The sequence below is a fragment of the Protopterus annectens genome, chromosome 16.part0, assembly GCF_019279795.1.
Source record: "Protopterus annectens isolate FY-2018-M chromosome 16.part0, PAN1.0, whole genome shotgun sequence".
Classification (NCBI taxonomy): Eukaryota; Metazoa; Chordata; order Ceratodontiformes; family Protopteridae; genus Protopterus; species Protopterus annectens.
The window spans coordinates 56,446,178-56,468,677 of record NC_056750.1 but is presented as its reverse complement, the minus strand read 5'-3'; the positions used below and the strand labels follow the sequence as shown (position 1 = coordinate 56,468,677).

At 36.8% G+C, this 22,500-nt stretch overlaps 1 protein-coding gene across 2 annotated transcripts in view; it reads right to left on the bottom strand.

The window, feature by feature from the left end:
* Nucleotides 1–9,307, bottom strand: part of LOC122790732 (adenylate cyclase type 2-like) — a 1,393,058-nt gene extending 1,383,751 nt beyond the window's left edge. Inside the window, exon 1 of one of the 2 annotated variants that reach the window (XM_044058316.1) lies at nt 8,785–9,307. The gene's annotated coding sequence lies outside the window, so the exon portion shown is untranslated. The remainder of the gene's footprint in view (nt 1–8,784) is intronic. The other variant, XM_044058314.1, reaches the window with a different exon arrangement.
* Between the last annotated feature and the right edge of the window lie 13,193 nt (nt 9,308–22,500).

The window sequence follows — 22,500 nt, the reverse complement described above, 5'->3', positions numbered from 1 at the left end:
TCTTAAACTTAGACGCAACTTTCAAAACACCACATGTGAGGAACAATTATTGCTTAGAAATACAGAATAAGAGCCAAAAAGTGAGATGACAGTGACAGCGTTTTTGAGTAGTGAGATGAGGAGTTTAGAGAATGTAGCAACAGAATTGAATGACTTTCCCAGGCTTGTGATAACTTGTTCTACTGCTGCAGGAGCATTTAATGATGCGATATATAACACATGAAATGTTTGTTAGCACCCCCCCAGGTGGTATTACTAATGGGATATACAACTGGGTTTTTTATATATTGAGGAGGAGCTGATGCAAATTAAAGTGAAAGTTGTATATGCCAAGCACCAAAGGAACTATAATAAATGTTATAGTTGTTCTGTTTTGTAATACTTATATATTTTTTTATTTTACATTTATTTACTGGGATAGCCCGACTGGACACATGTCCATTTTCAGTGGAGGCCCGGGGAGAAAAGCTATACATTCAGTACAGAAAAAAAAATAGGTGAACAATATGATAACAATATGATCATCTATACAGAAGCAAAAAATTGACAAAAGATAAAAATAAAACTTTTGATACAAAAAACAAAATTTGACACTAGATAAAAAATACAACTTTTGATACAGAAACAGAAATTGACACTAGATAAGCATAATACCTGACTATAGAGATAGAACAAGACTACTTAGAAATTAATTGGTGTAAGTTTAGCATGAGCTAGTATAACTATTAGAAACTTGAGCAGAAAAATAAAATACCTGATACTGTATTACAGTAGGTATAATTGGATATGAAGCAACCTGGGGTGGTAGAAACAGTGAAGGTTAGGTAATGCATGGACATAGCCAGGAATTAATTAAGTGTAATTTAAGTGAGTATTTGAACAGCATAATAGTGGAGGCACAAGATAAAGCAGGGGGAACGTTATTCCAGGATTTAGCTACGTTATGGGAGAATAGTGCTTTACCTGCAGTGCTGTTAGCCTTAGAGATACAAAGGAGTGATCTGTCAGTGGAGCGAAGGGGACGATTTGATTTGTAGGGCGTGAGTAGGTGACTTAGTGCTGGGGTTCTATCGGGATGTCTCACAATATTGTAGGCAATGATGAGTTGATGGTAATTGAGTAGTTGGGGAAATTCTAGCCATTGTAGTTCCTTTAGCGCCTGACAGTGATAGGTTCTGAAGGTGCAGTTATTAGCGAACTTGGCAATTGTGTTGTAACATATCACAAGTCTAGCAAGATCATGTTTTCTGATATGGGTAAGGATTGATGCCGGATACATTAGAGTGGACAGTAGATGGGTTTGGGCTAGGGAGATTATCGCTTGTTTAGAGAGAAAGTTTTTGGTGTCTTTATAGTGTTCCCATTTTTTTATGGACTTTTTTGATGGTTTGTGGAATGTGGACATCAAACTGTAGGTTTATGTCAATTTCTACACCCAGGAGTTTGGAGTGATCAGAGGGGGTGATGATAGCACCATTTTTGGAAGTGATTGAGAAGAATAGAGAGGTAGGAATAGATTTGTTGGGCGTGCAAAGAACCAATTTAGTCTTTTTGGGATTTAGGATAAGTTGAATCTGAGTAATCCAACTTTCCACTAAGCTAAAGGAATCCTGAGTGAGTTGATGTAACATGGTAAGTGAGGGTGCAGAGCAGATAAGAGTCAAATTGTCTGCATACTGTATGAGTGTAGCAGGGTGGGTGGAAGCATGAAGATTGTTAGTGAAAATTGAGAAAAGAGGAGGACCTAATATAGAGCCTTGTGGTACACCTATGGTTGTTGGGAGTAGAGGAGATAATATACCTTGCCATTGGACAGACTGCTGGTTATCTGACAGATAATTTTTAAATCAGACAATAGTTGGAGGGGCAAAGGCTAGAGAGTCTAGGGTGTCTAGAAGTAGGGAGTGGGAGACCATGTCAAATGCTTTTGAGAGGTCTAAACATATAGCAGATACAAAGTTATTGTTGTTTCTGTGTTGATTTACCAGGTTAGTAAAATAGTTGGGAGGATAAAGTCAAGATAGATTCTGTAAAGTGTTGATTAAATTGGGAGGCTATGTCCTTAGTATTGTTGGTGGAGGTGGGAGTTGGAGTGGTGGTTTTACCTGGTTTCAACAGTGAGTTGATAGTATGCCAAAACTTTTGAGGGTCTTTTGAGTCATTCTTTTGGGCAGCAAGGAAACAATTCTGTTTATCCAGTTTGGTTTGTTTCTTGGCCTGATTTCTGAGTTGTTGGTAGTTTTGTTTGGATAGGCTAGTGTTTTCTCTTTTCCACATTTTCCAAGCCTTGTCTCTAGACGTCAGTAAGACTCGTGTCCCTACTTAGCCATGGTGCGTTGTTTATCTTAACTCTAACTTTCCTAATGGGTGAGACTAAATTTAGAACATTAATGAAAGTGCTATTAAAGTAGTCGACAGCCTGGTCTAAACTTAGGGTTTTAAGTGGTTCCCAGTTACATTGTTTTAGAATGGAGTTAAGATTCTGTATATTTAGTTTGTGGTCATCTCTGACTTGTCTAAAAGCTATGGGCTTAGCTAAGCTGATGCATTTACAAAGGAGGACCGTGGGAAGATGGTCACTTAGAGTGTCTGGTAGACATCCTATCGGGTAGTTTTGTTTGGGGCAATTGGCTAGCGTCCAGTCTAGTACAGATTGTTTCTTGTTTTTTTTTTTTATCTATTCTAGTGGGTTCTAGGATGAGTTGGGAAAAAACAAAGAGAATGATGTGGTTAGTGGGGTTGTTAGAGTTACATGCTAACCAGTCAGTATTTAGGTCACCTAGTAGGATGGTTTCCTGTGGAAGATTATCTGTAGTCCAGTGTAGGATGTCTTCAATGGTGGGGGAGTTATTTCCTAGGGGAATGTAACAGCAGAGTATATTGATTTTTTGGTGTTGTTTATATATAGGACTGAACCTTAGATTTCGGCATTTTGAAATTTAGGTAAAGGGGTTTGTATGGGTTTTATGTTGAGTGTACTTTTAAAGAGGATAGCAGTTCCACCTCCCTTCTTGCTTACTCTATCCTGTCTTAATATATTATAGCCTGGTGGAAGGATTTCCTCATCTTGGGTGTTTGGTTTTAGCCAGATCTCTGTAATGGTTAGTATGTCTGGGGAGTAGTGGGCTATAAATCCATGTAGGTCAGGAAGTTTGTTAGATATACTCCTAGAGTTGATATTAAGTATCGATAGGTCAGAGGTTTGTTTGGCTGATAGTAGAGTGTTAAGCAGTCCTGGGTTTGGGTGTATGTCTCCTGAAGTGATTAGTTTCTTTGTGATAAACAGTATATATTTAATAGTGTGTGATACATCTGTGCTGGATCTAAGTGATATTTTTCTAGTGTAAGAAGTGGTTATGTGAAACTTATATATGAGTAGTACTGAGTTGTCTTTAAATAATGTGGCAGTGATAGGGAAATCTGAGGGTGTGTTTGATTTTGTATAAGTATGTGTTATATGGAATGCAATGTTTTTTAATGCTGTGTTGGTATGAATGGTTGTGATGTAGGTTAGGTATGCGAGTGTAAAACAAAGAATTCCTAGTCTGCGATGCATTTTTTGAGAGAGTGGTGGTTGAATACCGTTGGTGGTGTGGTTTGAGTGCGGAGGGAAGAGTGAGGGTATGCTGGTAGGTACTAAATTTGTATTGGTGAAGAGTTAGTAGGGAAAGTTAGGCCTAACTTAAACTAACAACAAACAAATAGAAACACTTCTGTATTTATAACAGTAGCAAATAATTATGTAGGATTATATAATTAACTCCACAATGTCAGTTTACAAATTTAAAATACTTCTTAGAACAATAAAATATCAGACTACAGTGTTTAAACAAGACAAGTAAAAGTGTCATCAGCTCCTATTCAAACACACTGATTATTAGGCCACGCTTCACTGTGCACACTTGTGAGAGGGTGCGAGATATCTGAACTGTACCCTAAGATAGCAGTTATAACACTGTTTACATGCCTCCACAGTACTAATAAGAAATTAGGCCACGCTTCGCTATGCACACTTGCAAGTGGGAGTAAGACACTAGCGTGCTTTATATTATCATGCTAATACAATATAATGTTATTACAGCATTGAACATTCAGAGCACAGCGTGTATACTAGGCAAGTATGTTGCCTGGTACTAGCAGAAAACACACACAAAACTTGTATAAGATCAAAACCATACATACACCAAACCTACTAGATAAGTTGGCTTTCATAAAAAATATAATCAGGCTTCCATAAGAAATTATTATCTGAATGATGCTTATTTCACATGTATTTGGTAACACCCCATCCCAATTACTTCACCCTAGAGTGACATAAAGGCCTATTAAATCCTTCTCATATACTTATTCACATAATCAAGTTACCAAATACCTTTTTAAAGCAGGAAAAATACTCTTAATAATGACTTACCTCCGTTGTTGTGTCTTTCGGCTTTTCCCGGTTTGGTGTCGCCACAGCGGAACTCCGGTCCGCTAATGATTGGCAGAAGAATTTTATGTGCCGAGTTGCCAGCCCTGATGCACAACCTTCAATGAAGGTACGCCCATTCATGCATGTATGTCTCCATACAGAAGACGCTCTAGCTGAAAATCGAACCGGACAGCATCTTACTGTGAGGCGACAACGCTACCGCAGCACCACCACCGCAGTAATGTGAAAAAATCATATACCACTGCACTTATAAGGAAAACGAATTAGAATATACAAATGACTAGCTGAAACTAACAAAGCAACTAATACACTTTCTGTTCATCCATGGTTTCAAACCAATTATCAAGGCAGATTATACAAATTAAAGATTCCAAATAAATGGCTCTCCAAAAAAAAAAAAAGGGGGCCTACTTAAGTATCGCTGCCGTTGATTTTATATAATCAAATATTCATAGCAACATGTCCAAAACCAATTCTTCCACATACCATACACTGGTAAGTGAAAAATAATAGAAAGACCCTCACAAACAATAAAATGTTCAAAGTCAACACCTCCTGTTGTCCGGTAACTGTTCGTTTCCAGTTCAAACTGTAAAGTTCGTTAACTTCTGCCCCTTATTAGTTGCTCAGTTCACCACTAAACTCTTCTGATGTTCCTTCAAGCAATGAAAAGCTTTACTGAAAATTCAATTTATCAGAAAAATAGTCACAAAAATACTGAACCTGCAGTCTAGAACACTGCCTCTGTATAAGATGTATAATCTGAAAATCATTGTAGCAGCAAACACCACCGGAAAGCAATCATTTTAATATGTAGAAAACCTCCTTATTGTAGTAGGTGAACTCAATGGACAAAGAACTATAAAAACATTCCTCTGACAACATAACCACAAGCAGATATAAGTCCACAAGTAAAACTGTTTAGTGAAAAAAATCACAGGGAAACACCTAATGGACCTGCAGTTGAAAAAACAGCCGCTGTAGGAAAAAGATCTTGATGATCAGTCTCTTCTCTTTTTGTTTTTTTAAAAATGTTTAGTTTTCGTTTTCTCTTTCTTGTTTGGTATCAGGTGAAGAGCCCAAGGATGCAGTTGTAGTTTACATGATGATTTTCATGGTGAATTCCAGAAGCTTCTGAATCATGCACACACACAGATAGATAGATAGATAGATAGATAGATAGATAGATAGATAGATAGATAGATAGATAGATAGATAGATAGATAGATAGATAGATAGATAGATAGATAGATAGATAGATAGATAGATAGATAGATATACACATAAATAAATACACAAAGATGCATGCACATTGTAATAGGGGATAGGCATAGAATTTGTCATCACCTGTAAGGTATGCAGTGTTCTTATGTGGGTAAGTCAAAAACAGTGTTTAAGATTAGAATCTTGCAGCACTTTAAATAAGAAGATGCCTATAAAATGTTTTGCATAAATATGTTTTAATGTGTTTTAGAAAATGATGCATGTCATTATTTTGTCTTTCAAGTACTGGAAGTAGTGTGTTTAAATGACGGGGAGATTTTAATGACAAATTAACAATAACAACACTGCTGGCGAATAATATCGACAACAGTTTACCCTACAGGTACAAATGAGTTAGTTTCCTTGCAGATCTCATTTATTGTGTGATGTCAAATGAAAGTATTGTGTGTATTTTGTGTGTGTGTGTGTGTGTGTGTGTGTGTGTGTGTGTGTGTGTGTGTGTGTGTGTGTGTGTGTGTGTGTGTGTGTGTGTGTGTCTGTCTGTCTGTGTGTGTGTGTATGTGCATGTGTTTGTGTTTTCATAGTTATGGATGCCAGGGTGTTATCTTTTGTGACTTAACCTTTGCACCCATGCTCTTAACCTATTCAGGGAGCTAGACAGATGAATTGGAGTTCTGGAAAAGATTTGTTCTTTCCATGCATGTTACACATTCAGAGCCCACGTAACCATCATCTCCTTTCATTCACTGACTATGACTTTATTATTCATGGGGCACATTCCTCTCCCTCTTGTACTGTAGTCACTGTAACATGAATTGCTTAGTTGGGTTGTTTAATAGCCACATCCCCAGCTGTCATGTCTAGACCATGTGCTATTCCATGCATGTTTCTCCTTTCTTTAGTGCTACGCTACCACATGTTCCATGTGTGTTTCTCCTTCCGTTACTGCTACCACAGTTCCATGTGTTTCTCCTTCCATTACTGCTACCACAGTTCCATGTGTTTCTCCTTCCATTACTGCTACATTTCCATGTGTTTCTCCTTACATTACTGCTACCACATTTCCATGTATTTCTCCTTCCATTACTGCTACCACAGTTCCATGTGTTTCTCATTCTGTTACTGCTACCACAGTTCCATGCATGTATCTGTTTCCCTTACTGCTACCACAGTTCCATGGCATGTTTCTCCTTCCATTACAGCTACCAGAGTTCCATGCAAGTTTCTCCTTCTGTTACTGCTACCACAGTTCCATGCGTGTTTCTCCTTCCATTACTGCTACCACAGTTCCATGTGTTTCTCCTTCCATTACTGCTACCACAGTTCCATGTGTTTCTCCTTCCATTACTGCTACCACAGTTCATGCATGTTTCTGTTTCCCTTACTGCTACCACAGTTTCATGCATGTTTGTCCTTCTGTTACTGCTACCACAGTTCCATGCAAGTTTCTCCTTCCATTACTGCTACCACAGTTCCATGCGTGTTTCTCCTTCCATTACTACTACCACAGTTTCATGCGTGTTTCTCCTTCTATTACTGCTACAAGAGTTCCATGCATGTCTATCCTTCTATTACTGCTACCACAGTTCCATGGGTGTTTCTCCTTCCATTATTGCTACCACAGTTCTATACTTATTTCTTTACAAAACAACTATGCAGTGCAAGGTTCCTATCTACTTTCTCTAGTGACATACTCATGCATTATTTTGAATTCTACAATTTAATCTCATCACAAAATCCCTTAAGGTCAAAAGTACTTCCTGAATTTTGAGCCCTGGTCAGCTGACAGATGGCACTTCACAGACTCTGACTCCACTAGATATAAAAACATTACTGTGAACCATGATATACAAATGCATATGCTGTGCAGTACACAAGTAATCCTCTTAAACATGCGCCCGCACACACACTCTCTCACACACACACACACACACACACACACACACACACACACACACACACACACACACAGTGGAAATGCTTGTTTAAAAACATTAATTAAATATTTTATCATTATAGAAGTGATTTGTAATCCAATACATAGTCATTGACTGCTATCCTTCTGTATTTAGCCTGCTTTCATTTAAAACCAATACTTATCAGGTAGTCAGAGCTACATAGTTAACCTTCTAAGTGTACAACACTTTTTGTCTTCTTTGGACCTCAACTGACATAGGCCTGGATCTTTCCTTGACCAATACTGCTCTACCTTCTCTAACCATCTTTCCTCTTTCTCTTCCTATCCTTCATGAAACTCCTTAAAGACATCTCTTTACTTTCCATCTCTCACTATTTTCTCGGCTTCTCTTTTCTTTGTTCCTAACTCAAGGCTTCTTTCTAAACTAACTTCCACTTCCTTAATCCCCAGAGGGTCACCTTATAACCCTGTGGCAGTCTCTCTGTGAGTTTGCCTTTGAATGTTAGTTTCATCAGAGTTCCTTCTGAATTTTTATTTCTTTTCAGCCTTATTCTCTATATTTACATGTATTTGTATTATTCAGTAATATGGTACTGTGCCTTCTATGAATTACTGTTAAAATTCACTTGGTGCTACCTTGGTGTTGAAGCATTGTATCAGCATGCCTTTAGAAAACCAAACAAAGAAATATATCATCATACGAGATGGTGGGCTATGCTATAAATGTCTCACATATCGGGCCCAGTGCAAAAACAGAATTCTTCAAAATAATGTGAACTCTGTAAAGCAGTTCAAATAGAGCATATTGCATTGTCAAATCAATTAAGTGGTCTGTGATTACTTTACCAGTAAACTTTAAAAAGAAAGAAAATGCGGATAAACGTTTGGACAGAATCACAAAGCAGGTTAACAAACAAATGATTTATCGCTTTTTAGACAACAGTATCACACATTTCTATCAATGAACTATCAAAACATGCCAGCAGAACACATATGTTTCCCCCAAGAACAACATCTTGACAACATTTTTATTCAGTTATTTGGTGATTCACACTTTAAAAATTAGTGTGCTCAGGAAGGAAAGTCTGAAAAGAATATCTTTCAAACCTTAATAATGCTACTGTACCATTTATTTATTTTTCCACAGCCAGATCCCACAGCATATGAAAACCTGCCAATGTTATGCAAAGACTGGGTTCTAAATACTCACATTCTTAAGATAATTAGGACACTCCCGGAGTTCTTCCACAGAAGCTGTTACGGTAGTAATCCATTCGCCTGTGGTACAGAAGTAAACTCAAACTACAAAAAGCAAACTTGTAGAAGGCAGCTGAGGTGTTATGTCCAAGACAAGGCTTTTCTTCAAATGTGACTATTTCCCTGTTTTTTAGCTGGATGCCTTTCAGGTACCGATAGATGGAAATCACCCTCACAATGCGTTTCAGTTGTCTGCTTTCATCTGAGAGGATCTCTTTCAGAGCAGAAAGACGCAATCAGGCTAAAAGTAGCGATGGAAGAACTTGCTGGGCTGGTTGTGCAAGCTGTTCTTTGTGGCTGAGTGGAAGCAACACAGACACACAAAAATGTACTTTTGCTGTACTTATGGATGCAACAGCAAATTTATTTCCTACGTTTAGAAAACTAGTAAAACACATAACTCCTGGTCTCATTTTTCAGAACACATGGACAGAGCTGGCAAAATCTATTTAAAATTAGCAGTGGTTTCTGAATCATGGTGAACAATTTAGTTACTGTGAAAGAGAGCTAGGCTTCAGTATCACTCAGTGACATAATTTTTAATGTTAAGGTTTTTTTAGAGTTAAATTTCTTCTTAAAGAGAAACTAAGCAAATATTTAACAAAAATCTGAATATCTTTTAAAGGCCACAAAACATGAAGCAATTATGGAATATGCTGTAGTGCAGGCTGTGACTATTGTACCTACTCCTGTTTCCACGCTTTCTCACTATTCCAGAGGTCATCGGTTTGAGTCCCACATTAGGAGTTAGCTAGTGTAAGTGTGTGGGGTGGAGGAGGGCTGCTCTTCCTTTGGAAAATACTGGTATTCAGATTGCTTTTTTTAACTAGCAGTTTCCCATGGTAAATCACTACCAAGTTCTAAAATGTAATATCCTAAGATCTACTGTTTTTTATTTAGTCATATGATCCAAGCTTCATTGTGCGCATTTAACCAGAATCAGCACTTGTTAAATAAGGTATATTGTTTCTGTTTGTTGTATAAAAGAAACAGCTGAGCATAGATTCACTTGAAGTAGGCTGACTCTTGAAACAGAAACTGGAGACAGTTTATGTGATACTCATAGCCAGTCTTAGGCATAGGCCAACTAGGCAGATGCCTAGAGACCACTTTAGCAGGGATGCTTTTCCAGTATTTATTTGTTTACTATTTTTTAGTAAAGAAATGGTTTCTTTAAAATGTGTTTAATAAATACAGGAAAAACTCAACAATAAGACAGAATGTAGAAAACTGGAGAAAAAAGTAATCTGAATGCTGTAGGTAGACCAGGATGGGGGCACCGGGTAGTGTGGGGGGGTGCTGTGAATCCTTTTGCTAAGGCACAAGTTGACCAAAGGCCTGCCCTGGTGATACTGGGCATAATTTTGTCTATAGGTAGTATCCAATAATTTAAGTTTCTAACATGGCTGAATGTTGCTCCTGTTTCATTACATTTGTTGGCACAAGGGCCTATTTTTAGTAGCCAGGCTGTCCACATTTGGGGGCCTTGTCACCGTATTTTGCAATATTTTAAATTCTTTGTCATCCAAAAAAATATTCCAGTGCTGAAACCAAATGCAAACTTCTATTTTAATTTAAATAAATGTGAACAACTGCTATTTTGTTAATTTTCTGTTTGTTACATGTTCCCCTCTCTCTACTCTAAGCAATTTTTCATTTTAATTGATTAGAATATTTGTCTGAAAAAAAATATGCAAATAAAACTGTTTGAGTCTCCTAAGTTGACTTGAGGATGATACTGAGTTGGGGGGTTGTCTTTTTAGATATAGTGTTAAACTCAGAATTTTTCTGTGCATTCTAATTAGAACAATTCAGTAGCTCTTTCTACAAAATGAAAGTTGCTGAAATGGCAACGTAGCTGCAAAAAGGAATCACTTCTCTCCTATTGAACAAGTACCCAGGAGACAGGTGTGTTGGTAATGGTGACAACACTGAACTGAAAGGTGAACAGAATACAGAGAAGCCATTGAATGCTACTTAGCAGTATTTAATACGTTCAGAAGTTAATACTAAGCTGTTGATCCAGAGGAACATTTGCAGCCTAGCCACAAGACACAAACAGACATGAAAATTAATTCCCTGAGAGAGCTTGAGAGGTAGACCCAGGGTATATTTAATACCTACCTTTAGACCCTTTTAAGTGAGGGCCTGACGAGCCAGACCAGGGGTGTATTTATGATTAACCATGCATTTGTTTAGGTTACAGTTATAGGTTCATAGGTTCACAGGTAAGTCCCAGGCTAGCTGCTCTTGCAGACCATTTTAAGCCTAGCCGGTTTCCCTTTTTATGTTCAAATTAACCTATCCCATTTGGTTAGAGATTGGCCTCACCCATCCCATGGTCGATAATTATATATTACCCCTAAAGAGAATAAATTAGATCATACCATAGATAAGTTGAGGGGACCCATGCATGGGATAAAGCATTTAGGAAGTGCTTCTGCCCATTAGTAGTAGAGGGGCAGTCCTGGGGTAAATTTGCTGTTTATACTCATTGATCCAACTGCATTTGAATATGGACAGGGATGAATTTTGTCTTATATAAATGGGGAGTCTGTTACAGAGCAACGGTATCCTCTGCAAGATATTCCTGTCTCTGCAAACCATTTTGTTTATGTTGCAGAAGAGATTTAGATCCTAGACTGAGCATTTCAGATGGCATTTGACTTGTTGATGTGCAGTAAATCCATCAGTAATGGGTAGGAGAATTCCTTGTATACCAGACACAGGTCACCTCTTAACAGTCTGTAGGATACTGAGTATAGTGACAGAACTTTTAGATGGTCCATGTAGGAATTTTTTTTAGGCCTGTATCCTTTTAGTAAGGTATCTCTGTGGGCATTCCAGATGTTGCATGTATCCGATACATGTCAAATGAGGGCATTATATTCAATGACAGGGCTGAATATAGTGGATAATGCATCCCTAGAGCTAGACACAATCCCCTTTTTATAAGCTGTGCAGTATATAAGGACTTTCTGACAGCAGTGGATACGTTAGTCAAAAGTTAGGTCACTGTCCACGTAAGTTCCCAAAACTTGAAGAAATGAGTCAACTCTTAAGGGTAAATTGTCAGTATGGTAGTCCCTTGGGGAAGATGACTTCCCAAAGAATACAATAATGCATTTTTTGGCATTTAGTTTCAGTTCATGATTTTGAGACTTAATTGACTTGTTGATGTGCAGTAAATCCATCAGTAATGGGTAGGAGAATTCCTTGTATACCAGACACAGGTCACCTCTTAACAGTCTGTAGGATACTGAGTATAGTGACAGAACTTTTAGATGGTCCATGTAGGAATTTAGTTTAGGCCTGTATCCTTTTAGTAAGGTATCTCTGTGGGCATTCCAGATGTTGCATGTATCAGATACATGTCAAATGAGGGCATTATATTCAATGACAGGGCTGAATATAGTGGATAATGCATCCCTAGATCTAGACACAATCCCCTTTTTATAAGCTGTGCAGTATATAAGGACTTTCTGACAGCAGTGGATACGTTAGTCAAAAGTTAGGTCACTGTCCACGTAAGTTCCCAAAACTTGAACAAATGGGTCAACTCTTAAGGGGAAATTGTCAGTATGGTAGTCCCTTGGGGAAGATGACTTCCCAAAGAATACAATAATGCATTTTTTGGCATTTAGTTTCAGTTCATGATTTTGAGACTTAGAGTGTCAGGGAGGTACTTTGTTTTACATTCAAGGGAAGTGTATTCTGTGAAAGGGGGTTTTTATGGGTGAGATATCTATCTCACCAGAGGGTTCTGTTTACATTTTGGTAAAAACTTAGTTCACCTGAGCAACTGTTTATTGTGTAGCTGTTTTGTGGATATAAAAGAAGCCACATAGGACTGGATCCCTTGAGGTCCGATATGCAAGACAGAGGTCCTCTCTCAAGAATTTGTAAGAAACATAAAGACAGAGAGAGAACTTTGAGGCAATCAATGTAGCTGAAAGGAAGGTATGCCTCTGATTATCTTAGCGAAGAAACACTGCAGTCTGTCAAGCTGAGTCATATGCTTAGACAAGTACATGTCAAAGGACGCATTATACTCTATTATAGGCTTAATGGTGGAGGTATGGAAAGGGACAATAACTTAATTGGACCTTGGAAATATAGTCCTGGTAATCACTCTGGCTAGATAAAAGGATTTCTAAACAATAGTGGATACGTGGTGATAAAAGGATAGTTCATTATCAATTAAAGTGCCCACATCAATGATGAGTGAGCTAACCATCATGGGAGGGGGGGGGGTCACCTATGTAGGAGGTGAATGAGTACCCTTGTTTGCCAAGGGACACAATGTTGTGTTTCTCAGCATTAAGTTTAAGACCATGGTCCAGGCACCATTTGCTGGTGCGTGTTCCTTCCTTCTGGAGAATCTGGAAGTCAGATGAGGATTTTATGCCTGCACCAAGTTTGCAGTCATCCACAGTCTTATGGTATCAGCCATGACATTAGAAAAATAAATACCATAAAGAACTGATCGTAGGACCAATCCTTGGAGGAACCAGTTTTAACTACTATTTTCAATGACGGTGTGCTTCCAGCACTAACAGACGAGGTTCTCTCGATAAGCCAGTTTGCTATCCAGCAGGTAACATTGGGGTTTACATTTAGTTTGATTAGTTTAGCAGTAATACCGGCATGTGGAATGATTCCAAAGGCCTTTGTCAGCTTGAGGTAGGCAATGTGAACTGATTTGCCAGTGTCTAATGCACAGTGACCTGTTCAAAAAAGTCCACCATGTTCAGAAGGCAAGATCTCCCTTTAATTAACCCAAACTGGCTTGAGTCCAGGGCTTGTAGACTATGTATATCCTTATTAATAAGTTCCATTATGATGTATTCCAATGCTTTACAGGCAGAGCTAGTGAAACTTATAGGACTAAAATTCTCAGTGTCAGTACCCCCCCCCCATTAAGGAGTGGGATAACTATAGTGATTCTCATAACCTCTAGTATGAGTCCAGTAGAGAGGCTGAGATTAAATAGACTTAGTAAAAAAAACTATAATGCAGTGCCTGGTACTTAGAAAGAGACAACCTGGCATAATAACAGGACCCATGGAGCTGTTATTATTATTATTATTTTTTTTTGCTTTGGATGGAGCACTCTGTACTTGCTCAGAAGTTATCAAAGGGGGTAGCATGACCATAGTAATTTGTTGTTGAAAGTTAGAGGGGGTTAGAGTGGTAAAGTCTGCTAAACTTGCCAACTTCCAGTATGGCTGCACACTGAGTAACAGCTTAATTTCAGCTCTCCTAATGTGAAAACAGAAACACAGAAAAGATGGCCTGTAAGCTTTCCTTTTAGGGTAACTTTCAGTTATTGTCTAGTAAGTGCACTGCCTGGATGCCAGCAAAAATGAAATTCAGAGAACCTGAAAGAAAATCAACCAGAAAAGATGAGGAGAAAACACTGACCGGGAAAAATTCTGCAGCCGTTCAGTAAAAAGCAGTGCAAGCTTCAGCTTTGGTGCAAGGCCTAACTTTTGGTAACCTAGAGGAAAAATAATTCAAATGTACTCAGAGCTGATTAATATAAACTAAACACTGAAGGAGTATATCAACCCATATAATAAAAGCCTGGAAAAAATGGAAGAAGCTTTAAACACATTCAGATGAGGTGATGAAACTGCAAAAATCCGAGGTCGAAATGAAGTAAAGGCTGACTGTATATGATACTGTTCAACAAGAGATGCTTCAAATAATAATAGAATTAGAGGACAGAGAACGCAGAGATTTTATGCTGTACTGGAGAAACTGGAAGGGACAGACTCTATTAATTTTATGAAAAAAAAACAAATAAGTAATTGGACTGATATTCCACAGCAGGAGTGTTAAATGAAAGGGCACATCATGTGTATGCTCCAGAGCTGGGTAGGAGAAAGCAAGTTAGACCTTTACTAGTAAAGACGCAATCCTACCAGCAGAAGAAGCTGATTCGGACAAAATTGTGGCAGAAGGATAAAGTACTAAATGTGGGAGACAGTAGACTGTTTGTGGGAAATTATCACTTACTGTATACCATGCAGAAGAGGAGTCAATTTATTCCTCTTTTGAGGGAATGTCAAGAAGGAGGTGTGAGATTCAAGCTGCTGTACCCAGCTAGTTTACAGAATATTCTTTCCAGGAGAGTCAGCTAAGGAGGAAATAAAAAAAAACATACCCAACAAAAAGTGAGCTATGAAGCTGAGGGCGATCCTGCTTCTTGTTCTTCTGATAATAAAGCCCATAGTGAAACTGTTTCCAGTGTTTCAGAGGAAAATTCTCAAGAGACAGAAAAAAACACAAGAGTTGACTAGAAGAATCGGTAGTATGCTGGAAAGGAAGCAGAGACTGGATTTTGGAGATTTTTGAAACATGACAGAACAAGAACATCTGGAAATACTGAAAATGTTTGACTTTGTGAAACGTGTAGGAGACTCTAAAGCATGCGCCCTATTTCATGTTTTTAATGTTTGGAAGAACATTTAGGAGAGCAGAAAAGGAGAGAAAGAGTTAACTGTAAGTAAAACACATGTTTGTTTGTATAATGCATGATAATCTGCGTGCCTTAAATTAAAACTTTCACAGTTATTTTAATACTACAGTAAACAGATGCCCCTGATTTTTCCTCTTCTTTCTTTCTTCTTGTTCAGTTTTAAGAAATGTAGGCACTACAATGTAAAAAAAAAAAAAAGAGGAAAATCCTGGTGAAAAGAGCATGATGAAAGAAAAATTGATGTGCTTTTTCTTTCCCTTGCATTGAGGAATAACGAGGTTAAGGTTCTTGTTTTGATCTAGTAACACATTTTAACGGGAAGCACATAAATAAAAAAGAACACTAAACATACTAAAAATTTTTCCTCTTGCAAATAAATGAGTGTTTGTAAAGTTAACTGTGTATCCATTTCTCATGTCTCTATGTAGGCAATCTGATAAGGAGCAATAAAAACAGAATAATTCTTTCAATGTCTTGGCGATAATATTTTCTGAAAGCATTCAAGTGTTTTCTCTGTCTGGGAGAACAATAAACATAACACAAAAACAGACAGCACCTCACAGAAGCACAGGCTGTACCATGTGTCTTAGCAGGGATAACTTTTCTTATAGATTAATCCAAGTCTGTGAGTGTGGCTGTCAGCCTGGGACTGTTGTTCCTATTTGGAGGGTTAAACTTCAAAAATTTGAAGGTGTACATAGCTTTGTTTATTACTATTAAGTTAATAGGTTTTAGAGGAGTTCTATTTTTTTTTTTATTATTTTTTATTTGAGGGCTTTCAGTAAAACAAAAGGTTTTGTAAGATGTGATATAGGTTCATACGGATATGTCAAGAAACAACTGTATAAAAGCTAGACCTGCTAAACATTAGTGTATACATGTAACACAAAACCTGGAACTAGACATTTAAAAAAAATCTGATGGCGCTTAAGAAAATTATGGGAGAAATAATCAACTTTCAGCAGAGAATATTACTTATAGGTGGAGACTAGAATTTGATTTGCAGCAGTGAAGATGTATCTGGGGGTAGAAGGGGAAATATCACAAAAGAGGATAGATTTTTAAAGAAATGTATGAAAATATTTGGCATGGAAGATGTAAACTCTGTAGTAGAAGTTTGGAGTGAATTTACATATTATTCCTCAAGATATAAATACTAGGCTAGGCTAGACTGAACATATATTTCACAGGAACGTGCATTTAATTGATAGTTTCGATATGTGCATAATAACTATTTTAGATCATGCACCAATAATAACTAAAATAAAAAATGCAGGGTAATGAAATAAAAATGAGACACTGGCACTTTCCCACCTATCAGTTGAAAAGAGGGGAACTTAAGGAATGGGTAGTGGAAATTATTCAAGAGTTATTAGAGAAGATACATTCCTTCTGAAAATATAACTAAGGGGAGGGGTAAAATTAAAGTGCAGTTTAAAAAAGGGTGAAAATAAAAGAAAGAGAGATATGGTTAAGAAGTAGCAATAATTATTTAGAGGGACTAACAAAGGTTAAAGTATTGCAGAATAGGGGGAATCTCACAGAACATGAAGAGGTGCAACTGCAGAGTGCTAAGCAGAAAATAAGGGATTACCTTGATAATATGCATGACTATAGGGGGACTACTGTTAATCACCTGTTTTAGATAACTCCAGAGCACAAAAACTTTTAGCATGACTCAGACAACAGAAAGTACAAAGCATTATTGCCAAGCTTAGACAGCCTATAACAAGAAAGTTAACAAGAGATCCTGTACATATACTGGTAATATTTTGAAATTTTATGAAAATCTGTTTAAATGAGGGAAATATGGAAATCAAGAAAAGGGACAAATGGAAATGTTTATAGAAGAATTAAATATGCCAAGGATAATGCTAGATGAGGCTCAATCACTAACAGTTAGGATAGGAGGATAGGAGATAAAAATAGTGATGTACAATCAAGCTACAGGAAACTCCCCAGAAATTGATGGTATACCTGTGAAACTCCTCTCCATCACCCAAAAAGCCTTATAAACTACTGAAACCTGGTTTCTTAACAAAAACCTTTTACTCAATCCCAAAAAGGCCAAACTGTTGGCTATTTAAACCAAACAAATCCACTACAATGCCCAGCTCATTCAATATTGTGTCCAGAGATGGGACTATCATCTCTCCAGACACTTATACTAAACTGCTAGGAGTGACCATTGACAACAACCTCAAGTTCAATCTACATATAAACCAAACTATTAAAAAACACCCACAAAAAACTGGGCAGTCTTTATAAAAATAAACCATTTCTAACTCATCCTGCTAGAATAACCATAGCTCAAACCCACCTCCTCTTCCCACTATTATGTGTCACGCCTATCTTCACCAACCTATCCAAAACCGAAATGGCCAAGCTCAACATCTGGTACAGTCAAATTGCCAGATTTCCTACTGGTCCCCCGTACCATGCCCAGCACTGTCAGTCACTACATTAACTTAATTGCCTTGAATTCCAAATCTCCTCTCATTCCATTAGCTCTCTTTCACTAATAAACTCCTGCTACTTCCTGAAAAACACCAGCACTATCTAATATACTTAATCTACAAAGTAATACCACCTGAAACCCCCCCAGCATGATCTAATCTACTTAAACTACAAACTAATACCAGACAACTTCGCTCTAGTGATAACAACTATATCATCTACTTAAACAACAAACTAATACCAGACAACTTCGCTCTAGTGATAAGCACTATCTAATCTACTTAAACTACAAACTAATACCAGACAAATTCACTCTAGTGATAAGCACTGTCTATTCTAATTAAACTACAAACTAATACCAGACAACTTTACTCTAGTGATAAGCACTATCTAGTCTACATAAACTACAAACTAATACCAGACAACTTCGCTCTAGTGATAAGCACTATCTAATCTACTTAAACTACAAACTAATACCAGACAACTTCACTCTAGTGATAAGCACTATCTAATCTACTTAAACTACAAACTAATACCAGACAACTTCACTCTAGTGATAAGCACTATCTAGTCTACATAAACAACAAACTAATACCAGACAACTTCACTTTAGTGATAAGCACAATCTAATCTGCATAAACTACAAACTAATACCAGACAACTTTGCTCTAGTGATAAGCACTATCTAATCTACTTAAACTACAAACTAATACCAGACAACTTCTCTCTAGTGATAAGTGCTATGTAATCTACTTAAACTACAAACTAATACCTGACAACTTCGCTCTAGTGATAAGCAATATCTAATCTACTTAAACTACAAACTAATACCAGACAACGTCGGTCTAGTGATAAGTATGATCTAATCTACTTAAACTCCAAACTAATACCAGACAACTTCGCTCTAGTGAAAAGCAGTATCTAATGTACTTAAACTACAAACTAATACCAGCCAACTTTGCTCTAGTGATAAGCAGTATCTAACGTACTTAAACTACAAACTAATACCAGTCAACTTCACTCTAGTGATAAGCACTATCTAATCTAGTTAAACTACAAACTAATACCAGACAACTTTGCTCTAGTGATAAGCACTATCTATCTACTTAAACTACAAACTAATACCAGACAACTTCGCTCTAGTGATAAGCACGATCTAATCTGCTTAAAGTACAAACTAATACCAGACAACGTCGCTCTACTGATAAGCACTATCTAATCTACTTAAAGTACAAACTAATACCCGACAACTTCACTCTAGTGATAAGCACTATCTAATCTACTTAAACTACAAATTAATACCAGACAACTTCGCTCTAGTGATAAGCACTATCTAATCTACTTAAACTACAAACTAATACCAGACAACTTCGCTCTAGTGATAAGCACTACCTAATCTACTTAAACTACAAACTAATACCAGACAACTTCACTCTAGTGATAAGCACTATCTAATCTACTTAAACTACAAATTAATACCACCTGAAACCCCCCCGCAATATCTAATCTACTTAAACTACAAACTAATACCAGACCACTTTGCTTTAGTGATAAGCACTATCTAATCTACTTAAACTACAAACTAATACCACCTGAAACCCCCCCACAATATCTAATCTACTTAAACTACAAACTAATACCAGACAACTTCAGTCTAGTGATAAGTACTATCTAATCTACTTAAACTACAAACTAATACCAGACAACTTCGCACTAGTGATAAGCACTATTGAATCTACTTAAACTACAAACTTATATCAGACAACTTCACTCTACTGATAAACACTATCTAATCTACTTAAACTACAAACTAATACCAGACAACTTTGCTCTAGTGATAAGCACTATCTAATCTACTTAAACTACAAACTAATACCAGACAACTTCGCTCTAGTGATAAACACTATCTAATCTACTTAAACTACAAACTAATACCAGACAACTTTGCTCTAGTGATAAGCACTATCTAATCTAATTAAACTACAAACTAATACCCGATAACTTCACTCTAGTGATAAGCACTATCTAATCTACTTAATCTACAAACTAATACCACCTGAAACCCACCCGCACTATCTAATCTGCTTAAAGTACAAACTAATACCCGACAACTTCACTCTAGTGATAAGCACCATCTAATCTACTTAAACTACAAATTAATACCAGACAACTTTGCTGTAGTGATAAGCACTATCTAATCTACTTAAACTACAAACTAATACCAGACAACTTCGCTCTAGTGATAAGCACTACCTAATCTACTTAAACTACAAACTAATACCAGACAACTTTGCTCTAGTGATAAGCACTACCTGATCTACTTAAACTACAAATGAATACCAGACAACTTCGCTGTAGTGATAAGCACTATCTAATCTACTTAAACTACAAACTAATACCAGACAACTTCACTCTAGTGATAAGCACTATCTAATCTACTTAAACTGCAAACTAATACCACCTGAAACCCCCCGCAATATCTACCCTACTTAAACTACAAACTAATACCAGACAACTTCAGTGTAGTGATAAGTACTATCTAATCTACTTAAACTACAAACTAATACCAGACAACTTCGCTCTAGTGATAAGCACTATTGAATCTACTTAAACTACAAAGTAATACCAGACAACTTCGCTCTAGTGATAAGCACTATCTAATCTACTTAAACTACAAACTAATACCAGACAACTTCGCTCTAGTGATAAACACTATCTAATCTACTTAAACAACAAACTAATACCAGACAACTTTGCTCTAGTGATAAGCACTATCTAATCTATGTAAACTACAAACTAATACAAGACAACTTCACTCTAGTGATAAGCACTATCTAATATACTTAAACTACAAACTAATACCAGACAACTTTGCTCTAGTGATAAGCACTATCAAATCTACTTAAACTACAAACTAATACCAGACAACTTCGCTCTAGTGATAAGCACTACCTAATCTACTTAAACTACAAACTAATATCAGACAACTTCGCTCTAGTGATAAGCACAATCTAATCTACTTAAACTACAAACTAATATCAGACAACTTCGCTCTAGTGATAAGCACGATCTAATCTACTTAAACTACAAACTAATACCAGACAACATCGCTCAAGTGATAAGCACTATCTAATGTACTTAAACTACAAACTAATACCAGAAAACTTCACTCTAGTGACAAGCACTATCTAATCTACTTAAACTACAAACTAATCCCAGACAACTTCACTCTAGTGATAAACACTATCTAATCTACTTAACTACAAACTAATACCAGACAACTTCGCTCTAGTGATAAGCACTATCTAATCTACTTAAAATACACACTAATACCAGACAAGTTCGCTCTAGTGATAAGCACTATCTAATCTACTTAACTACAAACTAATACCAGACACCTTTACTCTAGTGATAAGCACTATCTAATCTACTTAAACTACAGACTAATACCAGACAACTTCGCTCTAGTGATAAGCACTATCTAATCTACTTAAACTAAAAACTAATACCAGACAACATCACTCTAGTGATAAGCACTATCTAATCTACTTAAATTACAAACTAATACCAGACAACTTCACTCTAGTGATAAGCACTATCTAATCTACTTAAACTACAAACTAATACCAGACAACTTCACTCTAGTGATAAGCACTATCTAATCTACTTAAACTACAAACTAATACCAGACTTCGCTCTAGTGATAAGCACTATCTAATCTACTTAAATTACAAACTAATACCAGACAACTTCACTCTAGTGATAAGCACTATCTAATCTACTTAAACTACAAACTAATACCAGACTTCGCTCTAGTGATAAGCACTATCTAATCTACTTAAATTACAAACTAATACCAGACAACTTCACTCTAGTGATAAGCACTATCTAATCTACTTAAACTACAAACTAATACCAGACAACTTCACTCTAGTGATAAGCACTATCTAATCTACTTAAACTACAAACTAATACCAGACTTTGCTCTAGTGATAAGCACTATCTAATCTACTTAAACTACAAATTAATACCAGACTACGTCGCTCTAGTGATAAGCACTATCTAATCTACTTAACTACAAACTAATACTAGACAACTTTGCTCTAGTGATAAGCACTATCTAATCTACTTAAACTACAAACTAATACCAGACAGCTTCGCTCTAGTGATAAGCACTATCTAATCTACTTAAAGTACAAACTAATACCAGACAACTTCACTCTAGTGATAAGCACTATCTAATCTACTTAAACTAAAAATTCATACCAGACAACATCGTTCTAGTGATAAGCACTATCTAATCTACTTAAACTAGTAACTAATACCAGACAACTTCGCTCTAGTGATAAGCACTATCTAATCTACTTAATCTACAAACTAATACCACCTGAAACCCCCCCACACTATCTAATCTACTTAAAGTACAAACTAATACCAGCCAACTTTGCTCTAGTGATAAGCACTATCTAATCTACTTAAACTACAAACTAATACCAGACAACTTTGCTGTAGTGATAAGCACTATCTAATCTACTTAAACTACAAACTAATACCAGACAACTTCGCTCTAGTGATAAGCACTATCTAATCTACTTAAACTACAAACTAATACCAGACAACTTCACTCTAGTGATAAGTACTATCTAATCTACTTAAACTACAAACTAATACCAGACAACTTCGCTCTTGTGATAAGCACGATCTAATCTACTTAAACTACAAACTAAT